This window comes from Canis lupus, chromosome 25, assembly GCF_011100685.1.
Source record: "Canis lupus familiaris isolate Mischka breed German Shepherd chromosome 25, alternate assembly UU_Cfam_GSD_1.0, whole genome shotgun sequence".
Classification (NCBI taxonomy): domain Eukaryota; kingdom Metazoa; phylum Chordata; class Mammalia; order Carnivora; family Canidae; genus Canis; species Canis lupus.
The window spans coordinates 16,352,722-16,361,549 of NC_049246.1; the positions used below are offsets into that span (position 1 = coordinate 16,352,722).

At 43.1% G+C, this 8,828-nt stretch overlaps 1 long non-coding RNA gene across 1 annotated transcript in view; it reads left to right on the forward strand.

Annotated features, from left to right (window-relative positions):
- The window catches only part of LOC111092322, a 16,555-nt gene extending 10,979 nt beyond the window's left edge, over positions 1-5,576 (forward strand). Inside the window, exon 2 of the long non-coding RNA XR_005378472.1 lies at positions 5,157-5,576. This is a non-coding gene — a long non-coding RNA (uncharacterized LOC111092322). The remainder of the gene's footprint in view (positions 1-5,156) is intronic.
- The last annotated feature ends 3,252 nt before the right edge of the window (positions 5,577-8,828 follow it).

Here is an 8,828-nt window from a genome sequence, read left to right on the forward strand (position 1 = left end):
AAGTGGAATTCTCCATGGAGAATCAGAACTGTCACCAGGATATGGTGAATTAGAACAACAGCCCTGACGCCTGCTTTTGAGAAGACAAGACTGCTGGTCCCAGGGAGTGATTCAGGGCAAGGAAAGGAATGGATTCACCAGCAAGAGCTGTGAGCCAAGAGTTTGGTTAGACAATCATTCTCTAAAGGTCATCCCACCACCATCGGTTCCTCCTGATTTTACTAAACCCTCCACCCTCCAGCCCAGCTCCAGATTTCTCTCTTCCACTGTAAGATTGCCTTCGATGTTTATGATTCCCTTTTTGTTCATAGAAGAATAACTGAGGTGTGATACATACTGTCTTATCTGACCTGTATTATGCAGCCTTGCGGGAATGACGTTGGACCCTCCACCACCCCCCATCTTCTAAGAGAATCCTACAAAGGCTCTCAGTTCCAGATGAATCAAGAGACCAGCCTGGTACCATCCAGTGCCTAAGAATGAAACAAGTCCCTGCCACTCTTATTTGCTCTCTCTCTCTCTCTCTCTTTATTGCTCTCTCTTTTTACTCACCTAGCTAAAGTTTCTCAACTTTATTGATCTTTCCAAAGAATCACCTAATAACCTAAAAACTAGGTTATTCATTTGAGATCTTTCTTCTTTTTTCATGAATGTGTGTACAGCTGTAATTTCCTGTGAGACTGCCCTCACTGCCTCTCTTTTGCTATGGGTTTTACTATGTAGTGTTCATCCCTCTCTTTTAGCCATAAAAATAATCACACTAAACTGGGAAAACAAAGGCATGAGGGAATACAAGTGGTCAGGAGTGTGGCTTCTCCCTAAATTAAACCTATCTGGAAAAGATTAATCCACTTGTAAATTGAGTTCTTGTTCTGCCTAAAGGAGAAGCTATTTTTGCTAATGAAATTGTGATCCAAAAAGAGGCTCTTCTAGATCTTCTTTGACATACTACGGCACATTGGTACACTGAAGCACAGAGTAGACTCAATGTTGATGAGTTTGTGGTAAATATCTCTGAAGTCAGAGAACATATTTTATAGTGACCAGGAAGAACTGGTCACAGCTTTCTCTTCTATCACCCTGGGCCATTAACAGTTCCAAATATTGTTGCAGGGGTCAGGTCACCATGATCCTCATCCAAGGCCACCTCTCCACACTGCCCAGCCTCTTCCATCAGCCAGTGTGGAAAACTGGCCACACTTCAGAGGAATGTCCATCATTTTGCGGTCTGGGATCTGGATGATTTAGCAGGTGACCATGAGCCAGCACTAAACAGAATGGAGCTGAATTTCCTAGGGAGACATAAAACTAATGTCCTGGCCTCTTGTGGTTACAAAAGATCCTTCCCAACACAGCACAACTCAGCCCAGGAAATTTCCCAGGTGATTTTAGTTGGATGCAAGTTTGCCCCTCATTTCCAAGCCTCGACTGTTTTGGAATGTTGCTATGCATTATTAAACAGCTGCCACATTTTGTCCAAGAGGTGGCCACATTTCAGTGGCTGGTGAAGTAATTCCTGTTTATATGCACAGTTGCAAAACATTTCGGAACCCTCTGGCATGAAAAGCATCTTATAATACATCATTACTTATTTTTAACAATAGTCGGAGAGGGATGAGGACTTTTTCCCACATACACATACTTTGAAAGGTGATAGTCAACCAGGAACAACTTCTGATGGCTTCTCTGCTTTTATCCAGTTGATTGGAGCACAGCTGGGAATGTCGCTTTAATGGTGAAACAAATCTTAAGGTAATTTCTTGGAATGCGTATCTGATGAGACAAGACCGAAAACAAAAGAAAAAAAAATAGTGAAGCTGAACACAGTCATCTACATATTTAGTTGCTTCGAACAATAAGAACCATCACACTGGAGAAGAATTTGTGTTCTGTTGAGTCACATAGCCATTGTGCTCATTCATCATGGGCTGGGCAGCCGATGTAATTGTGAAAATCAAATTATTTCTTTCAGAAAGCTGGCCAAAAAAATATTGCAAGAAACTTGGCATATTAGTATAAATCAAAAGCTATGTATTACTTAATCATGTCATAGTTTGATAGCTCTTTTTTTTTTCCTGAGGGGATAAAATTATTTCACAGCCCACAGTCCCAGGTATTATTAAAATTGTTTCACAAATGGGAAAACTATGGCAAAGAGAAAGTGAGTAACTCACTCATTCTCTTGGCTGAGTCATGGCCCAAGAAGCCTAAGGAAAGAAGCCCTCTCTCCTCACTTCTTTCCTCCTTGCCCCCTAGAAGGATTAGAGTGCCAGGCAACATTTCTCCTTAGCTTCATGTTTAGTAATTTCTTAGGTTTAGATCAACTCAAAATTCCATCCTGAAGTAGAAAAGAACGGAAAGGATACAAGCCAACAAAACAAGGAGCAGGCTAAGCCTTTGATACACTGCTGCAAGTCAAATTATCTGCTAGAAATAAATAGAAAGCAGTGTTCCAAAAAGAGGCATTTCTTTCCATGTTAATGTAAGTCACTTAACCTCCCAATCAGTCTTAACTCTGTGCCAATGCCTGGCTTCTGATTGTCATGAGTTCCATAAATCTGCAGTCATTTTCTTCAAAGCAGAAAAGCACGCAGTCTTTCTTTAATAAGGAAGCACACTTCTGAAGTTCTTCCAACCAAGAATAGACACCTATTTTAAAGACTGCTCCATTATGGGGTTTCTGTTTACAGCCTCTTTACAAATGCCGTGGAAGGCATTAACCAAAACACATCAGGGCAAAAGCATTTTTCGATGCAATTAAAACACAGTTCGTTGTGCATACGTCTGATATACCCTTTCTTATCGCAGCTGTCTATCTCTTAACCTCATCCACGACTCCAAAAACTGCAACTGGAAAGTTCTCAAACTGAAAACTGGGTGCAGGCCAACATGCAAACTTTATATTTGCTTAGCAAACATCAAAGAGTGAATAATGTCTTGTCATTCCCTGACCTTACAAGAAGGTTGGATATAAAGTAACAGCCTGAGTCACTATGCACAATGACAGCCCTGAAGCAATTTATCCCTCGGCCTGGATTCTTTCCTTCTTTGTCCAGAAGGGAACAGCCAGCTACTTTGCAGGGGCTAGGTGCTTCGTGTGTGCCTATTATTTCATTACCTACACAAAGCCACCAACTGAGGAAGAAGGTTGGGAGCTAGGAGGCAGAAAACCAGGTTCAAGTGCTGGCCTCCCTCCTAACCAGCTGTGTGGCCTTGGGTTTGGCACTCCACCTCTCCAACCTTTTCCATCTGTGAGAGGAAGAACAGATGACTTGCAAGGTCCACAAGTCTGGGATTCAAATGCAGCAAGCCAAGGTTTCTTTGGTCCCTGACAGGGAGATGCCAGGTCCCTTCAGGACAGCACTGCTTCCTGCCTGCTTCCTTTACTCCTTCAGGACCACGTACTCCACTCCATGAACCCACCAGTCTTCACTTGCTGCCGGGTTCATGGGAGCCAGCATCCTCCCTCTCTGAACCGTGTTTCCCATGCTCTCGAGGACTTAGCTCAGCCATCGCCCCCCCTGCTTCCTGGTAGCCTGTGTTCCCCTGCCATGACTCGGGGCACCTACAGGCTGGTCCTGAGTCCCCCTGGTCACAAGGCTACTGGTCCCACTGGGCCAAAACAGAGTGATGACACCAGTGATCACTTCCTTGGGCCTCATCACACTCTCACTCACGACCACTCCCAGAGGCAGGCGCATCTGGGAGCATCCTAGATAAGGAAAGGAAAGTAAAGAGAAGATAACATGTCCAAGATTCATATGATCAGTAAATACAGAGCTGGAATTTGGATTCAGGAGTCCTCCTCCATAGGTGGGCTCATACTGTCTGCTGCCCCTCTGCCAGATGCCCAGTATATGTGCCTCAGTGCCCCGACACCACCGACCACAGCCAAGTGGACCATCCCATCCTGAGCACCAACACCGTAGGGATGGGCACCACTGATCCCATACTGCCTAGACCGGCAGCTGCCTGCCCCCAGAGCTGTCTGCAACCCCCTCGGGTGACAAAGAGGCTCATACACCTCACTGCCTCCACTGGCATCTTACACGTGATAGACAATAAATGACTATTTATTGAATGAATAAAGGTATTAGTGAGACTTTAGTGTTCATCGAATTATGGATATGTTTCAAGACATATCCTGAAGACAGAGTAAAAATGCCCAAGAGAATGCAATTTCTTCTACGTTAAGAAAAGGTTTTTTTTTTTTTTCTGAAAATATCAACATCACACCAACTAAAATAAAAACCAATTCCACAACAACAAAATCAGAAATATTCGAACCAAATACCCAATGGGATGTCACATAGAAAAGAGACCAATTGGCTTGGGGACACATTTCTCCCTGGAGATTATGGTCATGGCCAGCCTCCAGGAGAAAAAAAACAGTCAGTGTTTACAGATTTCAGCCCATGGGACTAAAATTTATTGTTCCCTGAGAATTTATCTTTACCTGCTGGCTTCTAGCTGGATGTTATGCGTTACACTCAAATATATCCACGTCCATATCCATCAGCGGCTATGTATGTCTTTTTAATTCCACCCTCTTTTTGTTTGTACCACTTGTGGATGTTTTGTCTGTTTTGTTTTGTTTTTTTTAATAACATTTTATTTTTCCAGAGTCAGCTGTGTTCTTCCTTCTTATTTTCCCCTCATGCTCTTACTCAACCCAATGACATTGTTTGAAAGTTCTTGTTATTTGAATATTAAAATCTTCATTAACCCACAATTTGTTCTTTTTGTGGTCCTCAAATGCACATGTTCTTGGCCTCCTTCACATGACAGCCTCACTCAACGACACACCTTTATGGATTCTCACTATGATAGATTCACTCCACCAAATCATCCCTAGATCAAATCAGTTCTTTTGAAAATATCCTCATTTTGAGTATTTGCCTAGGTGAGGAATATTATGCAAAACAAGACTGGCCCTAGTTCATTGACAACAAGAGCTAGGTGATGGGCACACAGGGGTCCATTAGTCTATTCTCTCTAGCTTTGTTATGTTTGACGTTTAAAGTTCCCCAAAGTGGGAAGTTTAAATGATATTATTAAGCAACACTAAGAAAAATCTGTGCTAGGAAGCAAAAGGCATAGATATTCTCTAAACACATCTCACATGAGACTCAAATGTTTCCTCTCTTCCCCTGAAGGTCTGATCTAGGTGCTGCCCTGAATGCCCTGTCTGGCTGTGCCTGAGGATCTCCTTCCCCTGCCCTGCTGCACAAGCTTGGGATGGATGTTATAGGTAAACGAAGTGACAGTGGCCACTTTCCAAGCCAAGCAGCCAGGAGACAGAGCGCAGGCCAGAAAGTCTCAGCTGCTGCTGTGGGAGAGCCCTGCTCAGCTTGTAACTACAACAAGGCTGATGAGAGAGGGTTAGCAGAGCCAGCAGGGCTGTCCTCACCCGCGCTGGGGCTGTACTGGTGGCCCGACTCCGGGAAGGATGAGTGATCCTATGGCCAGACCGGTCCCTTCAGGCACCGGGTCTAAGTACTGATTCATACATAGGACCTCTTCAGAAGAATTGCTTCCATTTTTGCAAGTCTCCTTTCAGTAAAAGAAGTCCGCAATTCACCAGAAAAAAAAAAATATTCTGATAAGATCCACCATGACTTCATTTCAATAATGAGATAACTGAGACTCAAAAAAGTAGAAGAAAGTGGATTTTTCTTGTTAACCCAGAATCAATATCACATCAGTGAGACCTTTGTTAAAGGGCAGGTCAAAGATTTCAATGTTTTCTTTGGTTGTCCATCCCTCCCACTTAAGCCTGGACGCTGCTGAGAAAAATAACAATCATATCAGTCTATGTCATTTGGGAGGAAACCTAAAAACTAATCCCGGAATCAGAATTGGCTTAACATATCTCCCAGCAGTGGTGTTTAGCATTTAGCATACTTAGGCATGAAAAATGTCCTTGCCTGTATTGATGCCAGAAACAAAGCAGTGATTGCAACGGGCTTGATCCAAGTGGATCCATGCAGCTGGTAGGTGGTAGGAAGGCCGTACCAGGAGTGCACACCAGAGTACTGAAATGCTCCCATACTGACTAGTAACCAGCCACCGAGTCTGGATCAGAGTTTCCCAGTCCCTCTTCTCCTCTTGGAAATCCACATCCCCATTAGGGGCCTCCAGAGATGTGCCCCAACACTCAGGTCTGCATTTATAGCAAACAGTTGGTGCCATGCCGATCAACAAGTATTTTTGTCTTTTGGCCCTGGGCTCGACCTGAATGACTCTCTTCATAGTCACACGGCTTCACAAACACAGGCAACCACAGCAGCCACATCTCTGGGCAAAGGTGACTTCAGGGTAAAATTTTCAGAAGAAAATGCTGCCCAAGGGAGCATGAGCCTAATGAAGCAGGGCCCCCAGGGACTCGGCTGATAACCCCACAGACTGTAAGAGGATCCCCATGTGCTGTGAAGCGGACAGCAGAGATGAAGATGCCACAGATGTGACATCAAGCCAAAGTGTAAAATATAAAAAATCAAACCATAAAAAGAGTTTTGTCTGTTTGTGCTGGCATTAATCAAAATAAAAACTGGTGGTAGTGTTGGGTGGCTTGAAAATGTAAGATGAACCAAAATGGACTTGGGAATTTTATTCATTATAAACTTTTGGGCTACAGAGGCATTCAAAGTCATTTATTTCATCTTTGATTAGACTGAATTTCTATAATAGAGAGACAATCAATGTAAGTTATTGAAGATGATGATGGTGGTGATGATGGTGGTGATGACAATAATGATGGTCCTTGTTCTAACAAGCATGAAAGTTAACCCAATGTTTTCCCCCTTTATCATTCCATTACCTCTTACCTGCCTCCTACAATCAAAAACTATACACATTCTTGCAGATGATCATATACAACAACCAAAAAATGGTCCCTGAGAGCAAGAATGCTGCTTTGACATTGCTGATGGCTATCAATCTCATACTTCATCAGTAATATAGGAAAACATACTCAGTTGAGCTCTTACAGGAGCCCTAAGTAAAGCTTACAACAGTATTACTTATTGCTCATGCTTATTTTCTTGGCAGAAATGATAGGACAAATACCTATTAACTGTACAACTTCCCAGTATTGGCAGCTGGGTCACTGCTTGTCCTTTGGGAGCAGAGATGACCAGCAATGCTAGCCGGTGGGTGCTGGGGACCATGTGGGGCCCAAGCAGCAGCTGGAGTTGGAGCAACAACAGGTGAAGTGAACCATGGCTAGTAGCGAGGGCCTCTTTATCATCATCAAACCTGATGAAAGTCAGTGCGGACTCATGGTAAACATCATCTAGGATTTTCAGCATAAGGGATCCCACCACGTGGGTTTGAAATTCATGCAGACTTCTGAAGACTTTCTCAAAGAACACTGCATTGACCCGAAGGACCATCCTTTCCTTGCCATCTAGTAAAACACATGCACACGGGGCCAGTGGTTGTCATGGTGTAAGAGAGACTCCACATCGTGAAAACAAGTCTCTGTATGGGAGACTCACCTGCAGTTGCCAAAGCATCCATGGGCATGTTTGCATCCATGCTGGCAGGAAGACTATTAATGATAGCAATTCTTGGAGAAAGCATAGAACACTGGCTTGTGGCCCCTGTGCAGTGCTATGTGTTATCATCAGAGTAAAATGTTTTATCCCAATGCTAAATAAAAATTAAACAATGGCCTAAGAAATTAATGTTGGCATAATTCCAAAAATTCAGTGATGGAGCAGACAGGGTCACATAAAGCAACATAAAATTCTCTGAGGCCAAGTGTGGGTAATCAGAGAAAATGTCGGAGGTCCACTCATTCCAGAGGTCAATTCCAGCTAGCTAAAGTGCAGGGCAAAGGGCAGGTAGCAAGGAAACTGCAAACAATTAGACCAAAATTAAAAAAAAAAAAGACCAAAATTCAAGTTTTCAGTGGAGATGGCAGCAGAGTATGGAGTTGAGACTTTCTACTGCTCCATATTAGTGTATGGACAGACTCGGGGCAAGAACATGACCATGCAAAGGTTGTAACTCACTTCTGCAGGCAGAGAACATTTCTCATTTGGAGAAGTAGCATGGCCAAGGTAACTGTCTCATAAATGCACATGGCACTCGTGGGCTCCCCTGGAGAGCAGCTATCTCCTGCTGCTCATCATCAAAGGTTGCGCAGAGACACTTTCTTGAGTATAAAGGGGGCAGCAGGGCTTTAATGTCTCTTACTACGAGTCCAAGTGCATAACTGTGGTTGAACTCACAGAGAAGCAGCCCATGTTGACCAGTCTCTGCTACTCATGCCCCTACACAGTCTCTAGGGCTACTTGGTTAAACCAAGAGTTTCAACCCAAGCCATCAATACAGAGTGTAGAGTCAGGAAAAGAACATCTTTTGGAGGGTTCAAATTATGTATCATGGACTATTAGTAGGCTATGAAATCAAGTTAGTGCCTCATGGCAATGTCTCTTCAGTGCATTTGAAGAGAGTAAAATAGAAAATAGAATAATACTTAGTTAAGTATATTAAGTGTAAGTTTTTTGTAGGTAAAACTTGGTGTTTGGTTATGATGTTAGATGTACTTCTTTGAGCTTTCCTTTGAGAACTGCTGCTTTGGAGCTTCCTTCACACAGGTGTATTAGGGGATCTGTCCAAAATTAGGGGTAAAGTTGTTTCATCAAAATTGAACAGATGTAATTTGCACTAATAATCCAAATATGGAAAAGAGAGGCACTTAATTTTACTACCTCCGAAGTGTAATCATTTTATAACCAAGGAAATAGAGCTGGTCTCCTCTGTGATAATGCAAATGACCATAAAAAGCACATGAGCATAAATCACATCTGCCCCACTCA